Genomic DNA, 23,069 nt, shown 5'->3' with positions numbered 1-23,069 from the left:
AAAAATAGAATATGTTAGCCTCTATTTTTCATGTCTCTTCAGCTCCCATATTTTTGAGTCTTTATCTTTTGGGGCTGCATTTGTTAATTTATTTTGATCTAGTTTCTAGTTCACTGCTTCCTTCTTAGGCTGTATCTACTATGCTATTAAGTCTGTCCACAGTTTGTGATTTCAGTTATTTAATTTTTATTTCTAAAAATTCTCTTGGGTCCATTTTTCTTGAAATCGTCTTGATTATTTCTCATGGTTTTTTTTTTTTTTTTTTTGGTTGTTGTTCCCTGTTCATATTTCCCAGCTCGTCTTTAATTTCTTTAATTACATTATAGTCATTATTATAGTCAGAACCTGAATATCCCATTATCTGAAGACATGCCTGGCCAGCGAGTTCCTTCCTTTTTTGCCAGCTCGTCAATGCTTTTAGAAATGTTGTTTTTTATCATTTATACAAGATTTTCAGTGGGAGGCTCAGTCTAAGTGCTTAGCCTGCCGTAATGCGGGAAGTAGTAGTGCAGCATATTTATTTAGTATTGACAAAATTAGGAGAGGAAAAAGCAATCCAATGGAGGTCGACCTTCTGGACCTAGAAGCCCACCCTGTACTGAAAGGCTGCTGTGAGCGCCCCGGACAGCTCAGGAGATGCCTCGGTGAGCAGTCATGGCGTGGCTCACCCAGCGGAGACTTGTTCTGTTCAGCAGCCACACCCACCGAGGACGCGATGCCGGAAGGAGCATCGAGCAAACAAGAGGAGGAGATTTTCAGGAGCCGTTTTATCTCTGAGAGTTTCCAGGATGGATGTAGAGAGGACCACTGAGTCCAAGGCAGCCTCCACCTCTCCTCCGCCTTTGCCGCATAGAACCCCTGCATCCTCTTGATCCTACTTCGAAATAGCCTAGCATCCATTCACCTATACCTACTCATCTGCCTCCGCCCTGGTCAGGACACACCCGCGTCTGTCTGGACTGTAATATTCCCCTAAGGGGTCTCAGTGTATCCACTCCCCCTCCTAAATTCATCCCCACAAGGAGCCCAAGTCACCTTTTAAAAATGCACGTCAGATCCTGTTTCTCGCAGCCTTTAGGTGTTGCTTCAGTGATTTCTCACAGCTGTGTGGATGGAGTCCCAGGTCAGCATTTAAAGCCAGAGCTCTCATTCCAGAGAACAAAGCTTAATCCTGCCACTTCCCTGATACCAGAGGAAGGTGGGCCTGCATCTCCCTTAGGGGCCAGGAAAACATTTCCAGGGTCCCTCCCACAGAGCCCCTCTCCTGTCCCAGTGACCAGTGGGGGGTCAGAAGCCCACCCCCACCGCCCTCCGGCAAAAGGGCCTGCACTTGCTTTGACTGGATGGGGCCCTGAGCTGAGGGTCGCTTATTACCCTGAGTGATGAGCAAAACTGGAATCTCTTTGGAAAGGAGGAAGGGAAAAATGAGGGATATTAGGCAGGCAGCCAGGGTCTGCTGCAAAACCTGACCCCAGACCACAGCTGGCAGTGGATTTCAGAAGTCCCAGGAGGAAAATTAAGAGACTTTCAGGGCGTGTTCTCTATCCTGAGATCTATGCTGAGTTACTTGAAGCCAAACTGAGGACACCTTCCGTCTGTGTTCTGCCGGCAGGTCCCGCCCTGACCACAGCTGCCTGTCTGGAGACTGGCCTGGAGCCACGGTCGGGCCACTGGGCTGCTTGTCAAGGGTGGGGCGGTGACGACTTGCCGCCTTGCCTCATCAACCCGGCCCGGGGCTCCACCTGGCGTTCAGCGCGGCCCCGGAGAGAGCTGCAGCAGGACCCCGGAGACCGGGATCCAGAAGAAGCCGCAGGGGAGACCCGTCAAGGTGAGCTGTCCCCACCCCTGCCTACACCCCGGGTGTGTAGCTGGGCACGAGGCTTCTTATGGTGAGAATCAGACGTTCCCAGGGGCAGGTACGGTGGGAGCAGCCACCTGCAGGAAGGCTGGGCCGAACGAGCAGAGGTTCTGAATGACGCCACGGGAAACAGGACCTCCCATCTTCTGTAGCCCCTCTGAAAAACCCTCGGTCAGCTTTTACCAAAGTGCACCCCCAGACCAGGCCCAGACCGTGCGGCCCCTGTGTTTTCTGCGTGCCGGGTTCGTGGAGGGGCTGCAGGAGAGGCTCACCGGCCCTCCAGGGCCTGCCTCTCTGAACGGAGGAGGCAAGTGGGTGAGCAACCAACGTGAGAGCCTTCGATCGAGGGTGGCAGGTGAACGTCACGGACAACAGTGGGCCTCCGCGGTGGCCGAGGGGTTTGGGTTCCAGGCCAGGAGCAGGGGCCACAGCTTCTAGAAGTTGTCTGCTAGCCTGACATTCTGGTTTCCCCAGTTCCTCAGCCAAAATGAAATACACTAGAAGATGGGGTCCGATGGCAGCACAGTAGGGTTTAGTTACGGGTGACCCGTGTAGCGTCCGCCAGGGGGTGAGGTCACGCTTATTTGGCCCCTGTGATGTGTGTTACGTTTTACGGGTCTGTCTCAAATCTTCCGATTGCCGACTCCTCGAGGGCAGTCACGGAATACTCTGCTTCTCTTATGTTCCTCACGAGGTCGGTACTCAGTAATCGCGTACTGTTTGATCGTTCGCTGAATACCTACGCGATAAAGCGTGATCCTTCAGGGCCTACAGCTGTCACTCGCTGGGCAGAGTCGCCGTCAGCATCTCCTGAGCGCCTCCTGCGGTGGCAGAATGTCCGATGCCGTTGCCACGAGAGCTGGCCTGACTGTATTCATTCCTCAGGGCTGCCCTAGTGAGTGCCGCACGCTGGGTGATTTAAAACAACGGAAATGGGTCGTCTCACGGTTCTGGAGGACGGAGGTCCAAAGTCAAGGTGTCCGCAGGGCCCTGCTCCCTCTCCGACCTGCAGGGGAAATGCCTCCTGGCCTCCTCCTTGTCCTGGCAGTTGGTCGGCGACCTTGCGCGTTTCTCGGCTTGCGGCCGCGTAATCCACGCTCTGCCAGCGTTGTCACGCGGTTTATCCCTGTGTTCCTCTGTCTTCACGTGACTGTCTTCTTCTGAGGACACCGGTCACATTGGGGTACCTTCTGAGGTCTTGGGATTTCGGACTTCACTGTGCCTTCTCTTGGAGATCGTAACTCAACCTGGAACGCTAAGTGAGCTCTCCTCAGTGACAAGACGAGGTCGTACGCGGGGCCGGGGGGAATGGTTACTGTGTCCCTCGGTGCGGGTGGAAGGAACGGGGAGATGAATCAGCGGGCCGCGTCCTCTGTTCTCTCGGCATCCTCCGGGGAACGCGGCTGGGCCCAGCGGAACACACGTGACACTCTGGCCAGTGGAGGGACGCCACGCCCCTATCGCTGCACCTTTTTTGTAGGACAAGTCAGGGAGAGGCCTCAACAGACGGGAGCAAACAGACCATCTGGGTTCCGGTCAACCCAAGCTCAGAAGGGGGTGGAGAGTGGCACCCCCTCCTCCTGGGAGAACAGGAGCCCCTGGGCCCAATCAGCTCATTGCCAGGCAACCCAGAGGGCGTTCCAGGTGCCAGATTTGAACAACCTGCTGGTCTTCAAACCCAATACAACCGGGACCCCGTGCTGCCAAATTTCTGCCTCCCGGTCGGGACGCCTTAGTGCAGAGGTTGTAAAGCCGAGGCCGACAGGCCGTGTGTAGTCTGTAGATGTGTGTAGTTCACACTGGCTGGTGTACACATTGTTTTTATATTGTTTTTGGAGTACGTGCTATATTCACATAGCTCAAAAATCAAATCATTAGGGCTTCCCTGGTGGCACAGTGGTTGAGAGTCCGCCTGCCGATGCAGGGGACGCGGGTTCGTGCCCCGGTCTGGGAAGATCCCACGTGCCGCGGAGCGGCTGGGCCCGTGAGCCGTGGCCGCTGAGCCTGCGCGTCCGGAGCCTGTGCTCGGCAACGGGAGAGGCCGCGGCGGTGAGAGGCCCGCGTACCGCAAAGAAACAAACAAACAAACAAACAAAAATCAAATCATTATAGAAAGATATCTAGTTACCTCTCACACCAGCCTCTATCTGCCCGTCCCGCCCCCTCCCCAGTAACTATTTCTATTTGTTTCTTATACATCCTTCTAGAGTTTCTTATGGCAGAGAAGAAGCAGTACAAATATACGCTCTCCCTCCATCCCATTCTTTCTTACGTGATTATAGTATATACATACTCCACACGCTGTTTTACCTCGCTTTTGTCGCTTCGTTGACCTTGGCCATCTTTTCCTGTCAGTGAACCAAGAGCTCTCCCCTCCTTTTTCACAGGGGCGTAGTACTCCGCCGTATGTATCGCGGTGAGCTTCCCTCCGAGGGCCGCTGCGTATCCCATAGACGCAGCAGTTTGTTGTATGGTTGTGAGTGTTCTGTTGTACGGATGCACCGCCACTTATTCAACCAGTCCCTGCTGATGGACACACGCTGTTTATAGCTGTTTGGTGTTTATTGCAAGTAACGTTGCAGTGAACAAAACTATACTTCGTCCTGTACCTGAACATGTACAACATTTTAAAATTCGGAAATATCTTTGAATGATCAAAAGGGCTGGAAGCGCTGGGTTCTAATGACTGTATGTTGACAGCCGGTTGGATCAAGTGGCAGCTGTCCCTCAGGGTCCCTAAGTGGGGACCAGCCTGCCCACACCCAGCGTTTTCTCCACCCCCGCTCTGTCTCTTCCACTAAGGCTGAGTGTTGACTCTCACTGAGCACATGAGGGTGCTGCTTTTCTCACAGTAGATTAAGAAGGAAGGGAAATTCTCTCGTCCTCACGTCTCTTCAAAATGGAAAATGGAAGCCAGGGAGGCCGTCTTTTTCCAGAAGAAAGGGAAGGGCAGACATCTACATGGATGTGATTCTGCTTCACTTGCACCTGATGGGTCGGCCCCTGTGTCTGAGCGCTCGAGTGCAGCCCTGCCTTGCTAGGCCCATGTCTTCTTCTCATCCCAGAGTAGGAGGGAAGGAACTCTGCTCGTTGGTTGCTTTTGCTCTGCTTGGAGAACTTTAGCTGCTCAGAGACCAGCAGTAAAAACGAACAGGACAGTCAAGAGTACTGTTCGATGACACATATCATCTCACCAGAACCCCACGAGGACATGGTATATCCCTGCTCCTGTTTTATAGACAAGAAGACAGTAACGGAGTGCAGCCGCTCAGCCAAGGTCCGTAACTTGTACGTGGCAGACCTAGGATCTGACCCAAGAATTTCAGGCTCTACAACCTGTTGTTTTAGCCGATATATTTATTATGCTGCCTCCAAAGTCTTAAAAAAGAGGTGTGGTTTACGGTTACACCTGTCACCTTCGTGACTGTTGTCAGTGGTGGCACGGTGAGCACGGTCACGACAGAGAGAACATCTCTGAGAATGGCTGAGATGGCGACGTGCCCCAAGGAAGGCACATCAGGAGGATGCCATTTTGTTCTCCTAACAAAGGCGATGGCTCATCCTTTGTGGTCTGTCACATTGTGTAGAGAGGAATTGGCTTCATTGCCCCTGAGGGTCTTTTATACCCAAACATCTATGGAGAGGCTTCTGCATGCCAGGCCCCGTGCCAGGCGTGAGAGATGAGACGAAAGAGCCACATCCTGGTCGGAGGGGCCGAGTGAGAACATGTGGGCCAAAAGCTGCAGTGCCACCTGGTACACGGATGTGTCAGGCTGGGTCCTGAACTTCTTGACAAAAGAAACGAATTCACTGTGGAGTACGGAGGTGGGTGGTTTCCTGTCTTGGGTCCACCGTTGCCTGATGAAGGAAGGAAGCGGGTCCCGGAAGCAGAGGCTGTGACTTAAGGTGTTAAGCCATCCTTCTACCCGCAGCCTCCAGGGAGGCGGATGGTCCTGCTCTCCGGAGGCCGTGGGCTCCTTGAGACGGCCTCGGCCGGGGTCGAGAGGCGGCCGGAAGGAAGCCTCCTTTCCCTTCGCTGTGCCCCAGCTCAGCTTTTCTCGTTCCTGGCCATTTGTTGAGCAGCTGAGCTGGGCTTACCTCCCTGGGAGGCACCGACTCTCTTCCCCAGTGAAGGACTGGCCCGGCCAGTCTGGGGGCGGGGATGGGGCCAGCAGGGCACAGTTCACAGGGCACAGTTCATAGGCCGCCGTCTGGGACTTTTTTTTTTTTTTTAATCTTTATTAGAGTATAATTGCTTTACAGTGGTGTGTTAGTTTCTGCTTTGTAACAAAGTGAATCAGCTATACATATACATAGATCCCCATATCTCCTCCCTCTTGCGTCTCCCTCCCACCCCTCTAGGTGGTCACAAAGCACCGAGCTGATCTCCCTGTGCCATGTGGCTGCCTCCCATTAGCTATCCGTTTTACGTTTGATTGGTACAGCCACTATGGAGAACAGTATGGAGGTTCCTTAAAAAACTACAAATAGAACTACCATACGACCCAGCAATCCCACTATTGGGCATGTACCTTGAGAAAACCATAATTCAAAAAGAGTCATGTACCACAATGTTCACTGCAGCTCTATTTACAATAGCCAGGACATGGAAGCAACCTAAGTGTCCACTGACAGATGAATGGATAAAGAAGATGTGGCACATATATACAGTGGAATATTATTCAGCCATAAAAAGAAACGATATCGAGTTATTTGTAGTGAGGTGGATGGACCTAGAGTCTGTCATACAGAGTGAAGTAAGTCAGAAAGAGAAAGACAAATACCGTATGCTAACACATATATATGGAATCTAAAAAACAAAAAGGGTCATGAAGAACCTAGGGGTAAGACGGGAATAAAGACGCAGACCTATTAGAGCATGGCCTTGAGGACACGGGGAGGGGGAGGGTAGGCTGGAATGAAGTGAGAGAGTGGCGTGGACATATGTATGTCTGGGACTTTTGAAATCACACCCCAGCAGAACGAACTGCAGGCCGGGGCTTCTCGTCACTGGGACACGCCTTTCTCCGTTTTTTATCGTCACTGTTTATCTTTCATCTCCCCCAAGTTTGCAGCATCTGTCATCTCTGTGGTTATCTTAGAGCAATGGGGTGGGGGGGGGTTGCTTTCTATTTATTCGTTCTCGATAACCACAAGGGCCCACAGGCAGGGGGAGGGGGAGGGAGCCAGGGCCTCTTCAAACCCTGTGGTCCTCGGTACAGCTGGGGCTGGTGGTGAAACTGACAAGACCCAGGAGGTGGCCGTGCCCCGGTGACCGTGAGGGCTGGGGGAATGTGGCCTGTGCTTCTGTGGAGGAGCTAAGGGAACGAGTTGCTTTCTGGGTACAAAGGAGAATTTGGAGTCCGGAGGGACTACAGACAACAGGCATTTCTAGGGCCACAGCTGTGCGGGCTTCTCCGTGCTGGCAGCTGGGTGGACATTCAAGAGAGGAATCCTGTGTCCTTCTTGTCCTCAAGGAACTTAGGGACAAGGAGAGGAGATAAATAGCAAGGATTTACTGTAGAGCCCAGGGAACTATATTCAATATCTTGTAATAGAAAAGAATCGAAGAAAAAAGAACGTAGATATATACATATATATGTGTGTATGTATGACTGAATCCCTTTGCTATATACCTGAAACTAACACAATATTGTAAATCAAGTATACTTCCATTAGAAAAAAAAAAAAAAAAGAGGAGCAAAATGTACAGCTGACCTGCCCTCCTGGGCCTGTTTTCTCATTGGAGAAAGGAATGAGGTTGAACTTGGTGAGGATCCCTAATGGGGTCGGCGGAGTGGTGCCTCGCTGTGTGTTCCGTGAGTGGATGAATCACCTGGGGGTCTCCTCATAAAAGGAACATTCTGATGCGGTAGGTCTAGTCCAAGGCTGAAGATCCTGCGTTTCCAACAGACTCCCAGGTGCTCCTACTGGTCCAAGGACCACAGAGCTTTGAGTGTTGAAGCCACGCAGGGCATTCTGGAAATCTGTGGGGTGGCTTTGAACTGCCATGGGACTAAGAGATGCCCTTGGCATTGACTGGGTGCGGGTTAGGGTTAGGGTTAGGGGTTAGGGGTTAGGGTTAGGGGTTAGGGTTAGGGTTAGGGTTAGGGGTTAGGGGTTAGGGATTAGGGTTAGAGTTAGGGGTTAGGGGTTAGGGTTAGAGTTAGGGGTTAGGGGTTAGGATTAGGGTTAGGAAAGGGTTAGGGTTAGGGGTTAGGGGTTAGGGGTTAGGGTTAGGGTTGGGGTTAGGGGTTAGGGTTAGGGTTAGGGATGCTCCATGTGGTTCCACGTGCAAATCAACCCCATCAGTGAAGAACTGTCACCTGCCCTGCCAAATTCAATCCAACACAAAGAGAAATTAGTTAGTACCTTTAGACATAGTAGTGTGAAACATTTTCAAAGAAGTTACGCCTAAAGCCCAGTGATTTAGGGGTTGGTTGTTTTGGGGCGAGAAGCCTAAATGGAATAAAGGCAGAGTCCTGAGGTGACTGGATAATTTCCCCACTCCACGCGTTCTGTCTACTTTAGAGCATTTCCAAACATACATTTACCTGAAAAGGGTTTCAGTGCAATGTGGAGTTACTGCAAAGGCAAGGAAACCTTTGTAACAGGAGATTCGAGACTCCATCTAACAGACATAGACATAGGGCAGCACATTATTAAATTAGCAGGCACCTGAGATGCCACCATCTCAGTGAACTTCTCTATAGAAGCTGTTTTTTAAATAGTTTATAGTCTACTGTATGTATATGTATAATCGAATCTATCTATCTGTCTATGTATATACATATGTATAAGGAGTTCAATGATAAGAAACTGCTTGCAAAATTTATATAGTACAATGGTTTTCTTTGGGGTTGCCTGTGTGTTTCACTCCAACTCTGATGTTCTCATTAGAGTTCTATCTACCAAACAACTTTTTCCAATCCGTCGTCCTCTCCCCTCTCCCTGAAGGAAAAGGATAATGTTTCCAAGGCTTTTTTAATGCTGAAGACTGAATATTGGGATTGACATGTATACACTAATACATATAAGATGGGTAACTAATAAGAACCTGCTGTATAAAAAAATAAATAAAAATGAAGAAAAAAAGACTGAATATGTGTGCCTACCCCATTCCATGGGTGGAAATTCCAGGTTAGAGACTTGTTTTCAATAATACTTTGTTCCATGTCTCAGCACGCTCAAGTACATTACATCATACTTGTATACAAGGCTTAGCTCACTGACAAGAATAATTTACTTCTTTGTTTTCTCTATTTCCACACTTGTAATTAATTTCACAGTGAGGTGATTTCCTTCCTGTTATCAGATGCAGACAGGTAAACGGGTTTGTTATTTCTCATCCTCACATGTTTTATTCTGTTGTCCTCTGCTCTTTTATTTCCTTGTGCTTCTTATATGGATTGTTTAGCCTAACCTTACCCATCACGAGTAGGTATAAGCATCATCTGCCTCATTCTGGGTTCCAGGGCAGTCACGCATGAGTACTTCCTTACTGAAAAAGTTATTATTTTGTTACAAATGGCATTCCCTTTCCTCCTTCAGATTACAGTTAGAGCTCAATGATGCATGTGGGTCAACTGATTTATCTAGGAGTTTCATTTCTGGTGGCAAAGGGGGTGTTTCCAAATATTTGTTATAAAAATGGGGTGTTGATTGGAGAGGGCGGGGCACCATTGGACGAGATGGTCTTGGAGGTCTCTGACCTTCTTTGTGCAACGTTGAAAAAACAATAGATGACAGGCAGTGTGATTTGCGAGTAAACTGAAAATCATCCTATCAGTGAAAGTTGGTGTCACCCATGATGTCTGCTTGGATGAGAGGCTGTGAGTCCTCGAGCCCGGGAAACTCTAAGAAACCAAACAGCAAAACCTTGTTCCCCTCCCTGACCCCATTCCTCACACTCTGACCCCACTCAGGATCATGTGAAACTGAATCTCTGGAGTGAGGCCCAGGCATCTGGAGTATAAAACCGTCCCCAGATGATTCTAATGTACTGAGAGGCTCTGGTTGCCCCAACTACCAGAACCTATGGATGTGAGCCTGTCAGAAAAAGGTTTTTGCAGATGTCATTCAGCTGCAGATCTCCGGGTGAGACCATCCCGATTATCCAGGTGGGCCCTAAATTCAATGACAGGTGTCCTTATAAGAGGCACACGGAGGAGAGACCCAGAGAGGACAAGGCTGTGTGAAGAAGAGGCAGAGCCTCTAGTGGTGGAACCACACGCCAAGGGACACCGGGAGGCGCCAGAAGCCAGAAGTAAGGAAAGGACTCTCCCTAGAGCCTTCGGAGGGAGCACGGCCCTGTGGACACCTTGATTTAGGACTTCTGGCTTCTAGAACTATGAGAGAATGCATTTCTGTTGTTTTAAGATACCTAGTTGTTTCTTTTTTTCTTTTTTAACATCTTTATTGGAGTATAATTGGTTTGCAATTGTTAGTTTCCGCTTTATAACAAAGTGAATCAGCTATATGTATACATATATCCCCATATCTCCTCCCTCTTGCGTCTCCCTCCCACCCTCCCTATCCCACCCCTCTAGGTGGTCACAAAGCACGAGCTGATCTCCCTGTGCTATGCGGCTGCCTCCCACTAGTTATCTATTTTACGTTTGGTAATGTATATATGATACCCAGATTTTGATCATTTGTTTCGGCAGCCCCAGAAAACAAATGCTCCGCCTATAGGGTGGATAAAATTTGGTGTGATGGGGCTTCCCTGGTGGCACAGTGGTTAAGAATCCTGCTGCCAGTGCAGGGGACATGGGTTCAATCCCTGGTCCTGGAAGATCCCACATGCCGCGGAGCAGCTAAGCCCGTGCGCCACAACCACTGAACCAGTGCTCTAGAGCCTGCGAGCCACAACTGCTGAGCCCGCACGCTACAACTACTGAAGCCCTCGTGCCTAGAGCCCGTGCTCTGCAACAAGAGAAGCCACCGCGATGAGAAGCCCGCGCACTGCAACGAAGACCCAACGCAGCCAAAATTAAATTAAATAAATAAATTCTTAAAAAAGAACCATTTATAAAAATTTTGGTGAGATGGAGGGAGTAAAGGAGTTTTTCAGAAATGGAAGCAAAATGAATGAAATTGAGAAGGCACGGCTAGAGGTAGAATACAGGCAGAGTGGCCACCATAGAGGGCTGTTCCTAAGACGAGTGGGAACTCCCTCTGTACAGAGCCCCCGCCCCAGAGCACCCCAGAAGTTGACGATGCCTTTCCTCTCCATCTCTCCTGGCGTATTTCAGGGAATCGCCTTTGGCACACCTCCTTAGAGCACAAAAGGCCCAGGAACCCAGGAAGGGAGTGTGAACTTCCTTCCACAAGCATGGGGGCTAGCAAGGGATGCTGAGGAGGGAGCAACGTGGCAAAGTTTGGAGGCCTGCCTGCCAGGCCTGGGGTTGCACGTCTCAACACTGAGTCCCTTCTGCTCTCCGCCCCTCCCTGCATTGGGGGCGGGGGGGACCTCTTTTCCATGGCGGCTTCATGAGTTTGAGTGGAGCATTTGTTTCCCAGCCCCGGAGGTCTGGGTGACTTCACCAGCATCAGTGGGTGGATCTGCCGACGTCTTAGAAGCTGATCCCTTCTGCAGACCCCTAAATAAAGCTCCATAACTTCCAATGAATCCCAGATCGACCGTCCTCAGCCCCCACCGCATTGGAATGAGAGCAGCCAGCTCCCGAGCACGCACAGTGCCAACTGTACTTTGTTAATAACCAGCCAGTTCTCTTTTGGAGACATCTCGTGGGCACTGCGTTGAAACCCAGACCCAAACCCTACTTTCTGCCAACACAAGCAAGGGAAACGTTCTTTTCGGAGCCTGGGAAACCGGAGTCCTCCCTGACTCTTTGGCCAGCTGGGTGGGAGCTGCAGTGAGAGTGTTTGTACTGGAACTCACTAATCACGTGACTGGATCTCCTGTGTGCACTTCCCAGGCATTGTTTTGAATAGCAGACAAAGAAAGGACCAGTAGCGCGGGAGCAGAGGTCACCCTAAGAATGATTGCCTTAGGGGTGGAGAAGCCCTTAAGTGCTGCCCGGCAGGAGCTGTCTAGGGACTACAGTGCCCTGAACCGGGGGGTGGGCAAGGGCGCCCGGATGGGATGCAGAGAAGGGGCAGAAACAAGGCGGCAGCCAGCTGTCAGCCGTGTTGCGGATTTCACGTCACCTCGTGTCCCAGATATGACGGAAGGGCACAGGAACACCTTCATTGCCTTTTGTGGGGATGAACGTCTTTAGAGAAGGCAGGTCACGTCCTCCACGGACACCCCCCTTTGACACTGTGAGGTCAGTGGCTTCTGTTTTGAGGTCGAGGGCGAGGCTGCAGCATATGCTGGTGCAGGTCGGAAGGCAGCTGCTGACCTCGAGGAGCAATGCTGGGGCCCCCTGGATGGGGTGCTCTGGTAGAGGTCATCCATCCTCCTGCTTCCAGGAACCCCTGCCCATTATGGGTTGTGAAAAAGAAGGGCATCTGCAAGTGAGCCTGATGCTGAAGTCAGGGACGGAGGACCACTGCTGCCGCTAAGCCTCCCCGGGCGCTCATCTCACTGGGACCCCGAGAGAGGGCACCAGTGGAGATGTTTCCAGTCAAGCAGCAGAGCGTTCTGAACGCAGACATACAGACTGTTTCAAAGCCTCCACCTCCCATGTCGTCCTACCGGCGAGAGAACCCGAGGGATTTTCCCGGGGTGAGTGGAGGACACCCACCGACCTGACACTACCTGGCCCCCTGAACTGTGGGGAGAAACTGGACCCCAGGGAGTCACGCCTCCCGGATATTCCCTGCTGTGATGGGACGTCTGGGGCTGGCTGCCTTCCCACGGGGTGGGGGGGGCAACCCGGAGAAGGGGCGGCCCCGAGAGCAGCCAACGGCCCATTCAGTGGACAGACACGGGGTGCGGCCTCCCGCTCAGCACTCGGGACAGGGCTGAGGGTGCTGCTGGGAGCAGGCCAAGCCGCCCTCGGGGGGCTTAGGCCCAGCAGGAGAGAGAGAGGCTGACTGATGCTACACGTCGTTACGATGGGCATACACGCTGGAGAGGGGCTGGAGAGGGGTCGAGGTCCCTGAGAGCCTACAACAGAGAACCTAGCCTGAGGGCCTCAAAGGGCATCTGCCCCTTGAAGATCTGCCCTATTTACAAATGGATGGACCCTCCCCATTTACAGATGAGGAAACTGGCGGGGGTGGGGGGGGGAAGTCGGTAAAGCTGACCTCTTTAGTCGGCGATCGAGATGGATGGGATGCCACTCCTGGCTCCCAGTTCTGTCTCCGGGGGAGTTCACGTCTGCTGCGGTCGGGGCCAGTCTGACGGACATTCGACAGGACAGCGTCGAGGTCAGGAAGTTGTAAAGCCCTGCGGGGGATGGGGGGGCGGCAGCGATGCCTGCAGCCCGGGCTGGCGAGGGGCTCTTTCCACAGGCCCGATTTCCGGGAGGCGGGAGCTCCCAGAACTCAGCCACGTGGGTGAGCCCCTGTGGAGCTGTTTGTCCCTGAGTTGGCATCAGAAGTAACGAGCATGCTCGGGAAGCAGCCGAGGCGCAGGTCCGTGCTCAGGTGTCGGAACTGCCTTCAGGCCGCGCCCTCCAGCCTTTCCCTCCCCTCCCCTCCCCACTCTGAGCAGCTGGGCCAGCCCAGGTCGCCACAGCCCCTCGCTGCTCTAGCCTCCTTGTTTCTACGAGGTTTCGGTTTGACTCCGTCCTCCACACTATCTTCAAACTGTGCTGGTTCTCTTTACCCTTGGCTGTGTGACCTCAGGCAGGTGACTTGCCCTTTCTGAGCCTCGTGGGTAAACGAGGGCGGTCGATACCACAACAGGTTGAAAGTGGGATCAGTTAGGACAATGTCCTTGCACCCGGCACAGCGCCTGGCACATATTAGCTGCCTTAAGTGAGTACGTCTCTGCAGCCCATGATAAGTCCTTATCACCAACGAAATAAAGAGTAACCCCCTTAGCATTCAGCTCATCCAAGGAGCTTCTGTGGACTCCTGTCCTGCGCTAGTCATTGCGCTAGTGCTATGGTTACGGAATGAGTGAGCCAGGATCCCTGACCGCCAGGAGCTAAAAATTTAGTGGGGGGAAAGATGTGAATAGAACCAAGTGTAATGCAGTGTAATGAGTGACGTATTAACAGCAAACACCAAGGGCTATAGGAGCACAGAATAAGCCACTGGGTCCATTTGGCCTGGCCCCCCAGGCTCCCAGGCCCCCAGTCCTACCTCTCTCGACGTGAATGCCCAGGCATAGTCTTATTGCTCTCGTTACCCCAAATCGGCCTCCCCCTGCTTCAGCCTGGTGGACCATTTCATGCTGCCCCCTTTGCCTGGAGTCTCCTCCCCTAGTTTCCTCCCTGCCCAATTCTCCCCATCCTGCGGGGCCCATGTATGTACCCCATCCTCTGCAAAGTCTTCACTTCCCACCAAATCACATATATGTTTATCCTAAGAAGAAAGATCTGAGAAAGTAGCAAACAGTAAAGAAGAGAAAAAAAATCACCCATAAACCCAATAAACAGAGATAATCACTAGTAACATTGGGGTATATTTCCCTCCCATCTTTCTTTTTTCAGTACACACCCCCCCCACGCACATACGCACACGCACACGCACACACACACACGCACACTTATTACCTTGCCCCGTTCCACCTCACATATTAGGTCGTCACATGCATCTGTCTGCATTTGACAGTGAGCTTTCTGCGGGCCCAGCTGACGTGTCACTCACTTTTTATCCCTGTCCCCTAACCCAGCGTCTTGCACTAGGGGCCTCTGTAAATGTGAGCCCATGAGAACTGCTGGGTAAATCCATTTGGCCTTGGGGTGCAGCACATGATTATTCTGAGGAGGCAGATATGCTGTCCTGGGCTTTGCTGATTGGTTAAAACTCACGTGCGTTCCTCAAGCACCAGCCGCTGCCGGCCCGTCAGGCGCTCCGCTGGGTGCCTGGGGAAGGGCATGAAAATCCGTAATGAGGGGCTTCCCTGGTGGCGCAGTGGTTGAGGGTCCGCCTGCCGATGCAGGGGACGCGGGTTCGTGCCCCGGTCCGGGAGGATCCCACGTGCCGCGGAGCGGCTGGGCCCGTGAGCCATGGCCGCTGAGCCTGCGCGTCCGGAGCCTGTGCTCCGCAACGGGAGAGGCCACGACAGTGAGAGGCCCGCGTACCGCAAAAAAAAAAAAAAAAAAAAAAAAAAAAAAATCCGTAATGATTCAGCGGCTGGAACAAGGGTGAGTGATTAAGTGCGGTCTGCATCCCACATTGGGTTGAGTTGAAAGCAGCTCTACCCCTGCTATCTGATGGAGGTCCTTTTCTTGCGTTAGAATGACACAGTTGATTCTGGCCAATCTTTCTTTATTCTTTCTGATCAAAAATAGTGTCGGCGGGCTTCCCTGGTGGCGCAGTGGTTGAAAGCCCGCCTGCCGATGCAGGGGACACGGGTTCGTGCCCGGGTCCGGGAGGATCCCGCGTGCCGCGGAGCGGCTGGGCCCGTGAGCCATGGCCGCTGGGCCTGCGCGTCCGGAGCCTGTCCTCCGCAATGGGAGAGGCCACAGCAGTGAGAGGCCCGCGTACCACAAAAAAAAAAAAAAAAAAAAAAAAAAAAAAAAAAAAAAATAGTGTCGGCGTGTCACCCGGGAAGGTGGGAGTGAGATTTTTCTTCTCTGAGAAGTCAGTTTTGGCTCTAAAATACCTTTGCTCAGATAAAACTCAAGAGACTCTTGAGCTGGGGTTGGAAGTGGAAATGACAGATGCTTCCAAGAAGCTCGGTTTTGAGGGAGGGGGGTGGCGTCAAGTCAGGAGGGGACCAGAGGGGAAAGCGGATCAGAGCAGAGCACACCAGAGGGTTCCACGGGGACAAAGGCAGCAGAAGATGTTCATAGAACATCAGGATCCCTTCAAGGCGTACGTGGAGGACATGGGCGGCTGGAGGTATATTGACTACCTTCCTTTTTGGGAATAAAATGTAGGCACTTCGTCGGTAAAAATGGCAACCGAGGGCTCCCCTGGTGGCGCAGTGGTTGAGAGCCTGCCTGCCGATGCAGGGGACGAGGGTTCGTGCCCCGGTCCGGGAAGATCCCACATGCCGCAGAGCGGCTGGGCCCGTGAGCCATGGCCGCTGCGCCTGCGCGTCCGGAGCCTGTGCTCCGCAGCGGGAGAGGCCACGGCGGTGAGAGGCCCGCGTACCGCAAAACAAACAAACAAACAAAAAATTGGCAACCGAACAGGGAGAGCAGATATAAGGGCAACAGACCCACTTGCCTTCTGAGATTTGTATGTGAATATGGCAGGATGCTTGTTGTTTAGATGTCTTTTTTCTTTCAAGGAGATGTGGCAGAGCAGAGGCTATTTCTAGAATCAAATACCTCTGAGGGAATTTCATGACAAGATCAAGGAAAAAGTCTACAAGGTTTTGGCTTCTGATGAAAGTATTGAAATGCAAGTAAAATGAAAGGGAACCTTAAGCTAACACATTATGGATGTGGGTGATGTGAAGGCATCCAGCCAGAGAGGCTCTTTGGGGGCCAAAGCATGGAGAGGAGAGCATGGAAATATTTGGGGCTCAGGCTAAACGCCAGGATGAGACATGAAATTGAGGGGCCCTGGTGGTCTACAAGCTGCAAAAGGGGAGCTCAGGAGCCCGAGGCCCAAAGCTAGGACACTGGTGGTGACGGAGGGGAATGTGCTTTGTAAGAAAATCCAAAATCTAGTTTTCCTTCTCTACTCCGCATTGCCGTGGGTGGTAAAGGGATTTAGTAGAAAGAACGTAGGTTTGGGATGCACTCGATCTGACTCTTGCCATGTGGGGATACGGGTACGTTCTTGATACTTTTCCCAGACTCGGTGTCCTCCTGTGTGTGACTCCCAAACCGGCCCCGCCTCCTCAAGCGGACCCCCAGCTCTGAGAGCTCTCCTCCAGGCCTCACACCTCCCCGTGCTGTGCTCGTGCGTTCAGGGCCTGTCCCGGGGGGCTGGGGACGCAGCAGTGAACCAGAGCGACAGAGCCTCGGCTTCCTGTTCCTGGTCAGGACCGTGCAGCCCAAGTATGTGGGAGCGCACGGACTTCCTAATAGTCTAGTGGCCCCTGAAGAAGGAGGAAAGGAAGCAGGCGAAATTAACTGTGTTAACATTTTCTTTAACCTAATACACCCCAAGGTCACCATCTCAGCCTGCAGTCAACCTAAAACTTCATTAATTAGACATCGCACATTCCTTTTGGGGGAGCCAGGTTATTCTTACAGCACACCTCGTCTTGGACGGGGTGTGGCGCGGTGAGAGGCCCGCGCACCGGAAAAAACAAAAACAAACAAACAAAACCAACCCTCCGACGTGAATGGAGCAGCCGGGAAGCCAGCCGCCACTGTCTGGAAGAGACAGGGCCCACAGGCTGTGCTGTGGGTTTTCCGGGCATCCTCGTGGCCCTGCTGAATGGAATGACCTTGGGAACTTCCAGATCCCATTGCCTCTCTGAGGCCCACTTTAAATGTCCCCTCCTACCCTGAAGACGCTCTTCCTTGTCAGCCCCCTCCCGTCCTGTCCCATCTCTAGTGTCCTGTAGTGCTGAAGGCCTGGACCCTCACTTAGATCTTGCACTGTTAGCTACACGTTTTCTGTATGGCCGTGCCCCTCCTTTGTGTGGCTTCTCCCAGCGACAGCCACAAATTGACTTGTGACATCCCTGGTGATCTGGTTGGTAAATTCTGCTTTGCTCTAGAGAGGGTTCCAGGGGCTGTTCCATCGCTGTGAATGCCCGTGCTGCACCCCCCCTTGTTTTTTTTTACTTTTCGGCCGTGCCACACAGCATACGGGGTTTTAGCTCCCTGACCAGGGATCGAACCCACTTCACCTGCAGTGAAAGCGCGAAGTCTCAACCACTGGACCTGCTGCCCGCAGTTAAGTTTTCACCCGGCTTTGTGCGCTGCCTCTCCATCCAGGATACACATCCTTTGAGAACTGTGCTCTTGTGACCTTGGCCTCCAAAGAGGATGTCTGCCTGGCTTAGGCTCAGCGACAATGTATTATTGCTCCACATAGAGGAAGAGCGAGTGCCCCCATCCAAACAGCTTCCTCTGGTGCGAATCATTTGCATGATACCCTTTACTTTTATTTCACTGCAGTGACCATGATTTGTAGTATATAGTCACTAGTTTGGTGAAACCTCTCTCCTGCACTGGAGACCTTTTCGGCTCTGCGCTGTATCCCAAGACCCAGTTCAATACCCCTAGAGCCCGGTAGGAGCTTGGGAAAGACTGTAGTTTAGTAATGCATGGGTGAGTCAATCGGCTTGGTCACTTGCACGAGAGGCAAAGGCAGTGGCGGGGAGAGGGGCCGGAGCTGGGGTGCTCAGCGACTTCTCTTTCAGCTCTAAAGAGAAGTGAGGTCAGTTACTGAAGGACAGGTGGAGTAACAGAAAACACATTGGCCTTGAAGTGAGGGCCCTGAGGGTCAGGCATTTTCCGGTACTGAAGTTTATTTTCTATGTAACCTTGAGAAAGTCTTGTGAGGGTCGAAGGAGGTTATTTATTGTGAAAGTGCTTTGTAAACTATAAAGTGGCCTGGAAGGATGTTATTCATCACCCCTAGATCTGGTCCATACCTACCTGTCCAAACATAGTTCTTATTCTTTTGATTTAGCTAGAATAATCCTCTCATCTTTTCAAAAAAATGTTTTTTCCTTTATTGCAAAAATAACACATTGAAATCACAAAAATATTAGAAAATTCAGTGAGGTATCACCTCACACTGGTTAGAATGGCCATCACTTAAAAATCTACAAATAAAAAATGCTGGAGAGGGTGTGGAAAAAAGGGAACCCTCCTACACTGTTGGTGGGAATGTAAATTGGTGCAGCCACTATGGAGAACAGTATGGAGGTTCCTTAAAAAACTAAAAATAGTGCTACCATATGATCCAGCAATCCTGCTCCTGGGCATATATCTGGAGAAAACTATAATTCAAAAATGTTCACAGCAGCACTATTCACAATAGCCAAGACATGGAAGCAACCTAAGTGTCCATCGAGAGATGACTGGATAAAGAAGATGTGGTACATGTATACAATGGAATACTGTCAGCCATAAAAAAGAATGCCATTTGCAGCAATATGGATGGACCTAGAGATTACCATACAATGTGAAGTAAGTCAGACAGAGAAAGACAAATACCATATATCATTTATATGTGGAATCTAACATATGACAGAAATGAATTTATTTACAAACAGACTTGCAGGCATAGAAAACAAACTTATGATTACCAAAGGGGAAAGGGAGGGGGAGGGATAAATTAAGAGTTTGGGATTAGCAGATACAAACTACTATATATAACCTAGAAACTGTCATACAGTGAAGTAAGTCAGGAAGAGAAAAATATCGTATAATGTAGCTTATATGTGGAATCTAGAAAAATGGTACAGATGAACTTATTTGCAAAGCAGAAAGAGAGACACAGACGTAGAGAACAAACTTATGGATACCAAGGCGGGGAAGGGGGGGTAGGACGAATTGGAAGATTGGGATTGACATGTATACACTACTATGTATAAAATAGATAAACTAATAAGAACCTACTGTATAGCACAGGGAACTCTACTCAGTGCTCTGTGGTGACCTAAATGGGAAGGAAATCCAAAAAAGAGGGGGTATATGTATATGTATAGAGCTGATTCACTTTACTGTACAGCAGAAACTAACACTGCAAAGCAACCATACTCCAATAAAAATTTTAAAAACAGAATAAAATAGGTAATCAACAAGGTCTTACTGTACAGCACAGGAAACTATTTTCGATATCCTGTGCTAAACCATAATGGAAAAGATATGAAAAAGAATGTGTGTGTGTATATATATCTATTATATCTATTATATATATATTATGTATATCTATATAGTGGAATCACTATGCTATACACCTGAAACTAATACATTGTAAGTCAAGTATACTTAAATTTTAAAAAAAGAAAAAAACAAAAAAAAATTCAGAAGAAAGTCAAAATAAATCATCTCTTAAGATTATCATCTAGAACTAACACTATTAACATCTTTTTTTTTTTTTTTTTTTGCGGTACGCGGTCCCCTCACTGCTGTGGCCTCTCCCGTTGCGGAGCACAGGCTCCGGACGCGCAGGCGCAGCGGCCATGGCTCACGGGCTTAGTCGCTCCGCGGCACGTGGGATCTTCCCGGACCGGGGCACGAACCCGCGTCCCCCGCATCGGCAGGCGGACTCCCAGCCGCTGCGCCACCAGGGAAGCCCTATTAACATCTTATATACAGCCTAAAAGAGTTTTTTTCGGACTACATGTGACCGAAGTTTGCCAGGTGTCAGCAGCTGGGAGCAGACGCGGCGACACTCCTCTGTGTCCCCCCAGCGCCCTGACTTTGCTGACGGCTCTGCCTGGGAAACCACTAGAAGGAGGAACCTCCCCACTGCTTTCTTCCCGCACCCCGGGGGGCAGAGCTGACAGCAGCGCCAGGGAGTGTTACAGAGAGGTGCTCTAGGGATATAGGCTTATCTTCCTCCAGCACTTTCTATCACCTGAAAATGCTGACTGGGTTTAGAGATTTATTGTTTGCCTCTCTCCACTGGAACATAAGCTCCACGAGGTCCAGAGCCCGCTGGATTTGCCTGTTGCTGCCCCTTTGGCACCTAAAACAGTGCCTGCCCGGAGTAAATATTCATTGAATGAATGAATGAGCGCCCGCATGCTGTACAGCGTAAGAAGGATTTGCTTCGGGTGAATCGTGCGTATTATGAGCTGAGCAGAGACCACAGTCACTGGCGATGCCCGCAGTATCCCGTCGTCCGCGGTCGCGGCAACGGCTGGCGCTTCGGCCGTCACCACTGCCTCCCGCCGGTCGTTCCAAGCGTGCGTACAGACCCCGTGACTTAGCACGTGGCCAAGGCATTCCGCCAAGTCCCTCGCCAGGTTCACTGTCTTAGCATCCCCAAGCTGCCCCAGGCCAGGAGCCCCATCCTCTCCCTGGCCCTAAGCCTGGTCCTCCCCCAGCATCCTCAGCTGGCTCTCCTCCCGGGGCCATTATGCTCCTCTGACAAATACTCTGCACGTCTCACTCAGGTAGGGATGCCACAATTCTGCCTCTCGGTCTTCAAGGGTGAGCTTCAGTGATGCAGACGACATTTGTGGGTTGGGTGCAGAAAGCGTCACAGCTGAGAGCTGGGGCTTCTGGAGGGGCTGACTAGTTTGCCTGAGGCCACCCCCTTCTCTCGCCCAAGGGTCCGCCCTCACTGGGCTGGGCACAAGTCTCCAGACTCCCGTGGCTAAGCAGACAGCCCACTGCTACCCCTCCTCCTCACCTCCTCTTCCCCCAAACCTGGAAGAGGATAGGACTGAGTCCGTTTTCTTCTGAGACATGGCAGCCCTAGCAGGAGGGGCTTTTTCTGCCAGTTTTCTCTAAATTGTCGTAAAATTGTGGCCCCAGTGGAAAGTAAGGCGTTCTCACCTCTGTGTGTTTCTTAGGTGGGATTTGAATCACTGGTAGCAAAAATGTCCCCCTCCCCTCCAGGTGTGAGGATTTTACGCATCCTCTGAAGAGCCAGGGCCTTCATCCACAGTCCACAGCCCTCAGCACCAGGCCCTGTGCCGGTGCCTCCGACGCTGTGTTTAATATTCAGGAGGATCGTCTGTGGGCGCTTAGATTGGAGAAGCCGAGTTCATCAGACTAGCCATTTCTTCCAAGCCTTCTTGAGCACAGCTTCTTTCTCTTTTTTCTATCTTTTTCCCCCAGCTTTGTTGAGATGTAATTGACATGTATAACATTATAGAAGTTTAGGGTGTACAACATAATGATTTGGCGTATGTTTGTGAATATATGTGAAATGAATCCCACACTTACTTAAGTTAACATCCATCACCTCACATAGTTATAATTTTTTCTTGTGATGAGAACTTTTAAGATCTGTTCTCTTATTAGCAACTTTTAAATGTGCAATAGTGTGTGATTAACTAGTCACGCTGCAGTACGTTACATCCTCAGGCCTTATTTATCTTATAAGGGGAAGTCTGTACCTTTTGACCCCCTGCACCCATCTCCCCACCTCCTACTGTTGGCAACCACCAATCTGTTCTCTATATCCACGAGTTAATTTTCTTTTAGATTCCACATATAAGTGAGATCATACAGTATTTCTTTCTCTGTCTGACTTATTTCACTAAGCACCATGCCCTCAAGGTTTATGTTGTCACAAATGGTAGGAATTCCCTCTTTTTTATGGCTGAATAATATGTGACTATCTAATTTCCCAGCACCATTTATTTAAAAGACTGTCTTTTCTCCATTGAATATTCTTGGCTCCCTTGTTGACCATATATGTGTGGATTTATTTCTGGACCCTCAATTCTGTTCCATTGGTCTATATGTCTGTTTTTTATGCTGATACCATACTTGTTTGATTACTATAACTTTATAATATAGTTTGAAATCAGTAAGTGTGATGCCTCCAGCTTTGTTCTTATTCCTCAGGATGGCTTTGGCTATTAGGGGTCTTTGTGTTCCAAACAAATTTTAGGATTTTTTTTTTTAAATTTCTGCAAGTAAATGTCATTGGAACCTTGATACAGATTGCATTAAATCTGCAGATGGCTTTGGGTAGCATGGACGTTTTAACAATACTAATTCTTCTGATCCATGAACATGAGCTATCTTTCCGTTTATTTGTGTCTTCTTAGTATCTTTCATCAGTGTCTTATAGTTTTCAGTGTACAGATGTTTCACCTCCTTGGTTGAATTTATTCCTAAGTAGTTTATTGTTTTTGATGCTATTGTAATTGAGATTGTTTATTTCTTTTTCAGATAATTCACTGTTAGTATATTGAAACGCTGCTGAGTTTTGTATGTTGATTTTGAATCCTACAACTTTGCTGAATTTATTGATTAGATCTAACAGGTTTTTGGTGAAATCTTTAGGATTTTCTATATATAACATTATGCCATCAGCACACAGACAGTTTTATGTCTTCCTTTCTGATTTGCCTGCCTTTTATTTCTTTTTCTTGACTGCTCTGGCTAGGACTTCTAGTACTATGTTGACTAGGAGTGGTGAGAGTGGGCCCCCTTGTCTTGTTCCTGATCTAAGAGGAAATTCTTTCAACCTTCGACCACTGAGTATGATGTTAACTGTGGGCTTGTCACATATGGCCTTCCTTATGCTGAGGTATGTTCCTTCCATACCCAATTTGTTGAGAGTTTTTGTCATG

The 23,069-nt window shown here is 50.2% G+C and overlaps 1 protein-coding gene across 1 annotated transcript in view; it reads left to right on the top strand.

The window, feature by feature from the left end:
- The first annotated feature begins 1,618 nt into the window (after positions 1–1,618).
- The window catches only part of CRACR2A (calcium release activated channel regulator 2A), a 104,089-nt gene continuing 82,638 nt past the window's right edge, over positions 1,619–23,069 (top strand). Inside the window, exon 1 of the mRNA XM_059080694.2 lies at positions 1,619–1,828. The gene's annotated coding sequence lies outside the window, so the exon portion shown is untranslated. The remainder of the gene's footprint in view (positions 1,829–23,069) is intronic.

The sequence above is a fragment of the Kogia breviceps genome, chromosome 12 (genome assembly GCF_026419965.1).
Source record: "Kogia breviceps isolate mKogBre1 chromosome 12, mKogBre1 haplotype 1, whole genome shotgun sequence".
Classification (NCBI taxonomy): Eukaryota; Metazoa; Chordata; class Mammalia; order Artiodactyla; family Physeteridae; genus Kogia; species Kogia breviceps.
Note: the sequence above shows the minus strand (reverse complement) of the source record. Positions and strands in the feature narration are given on the sequence as shown.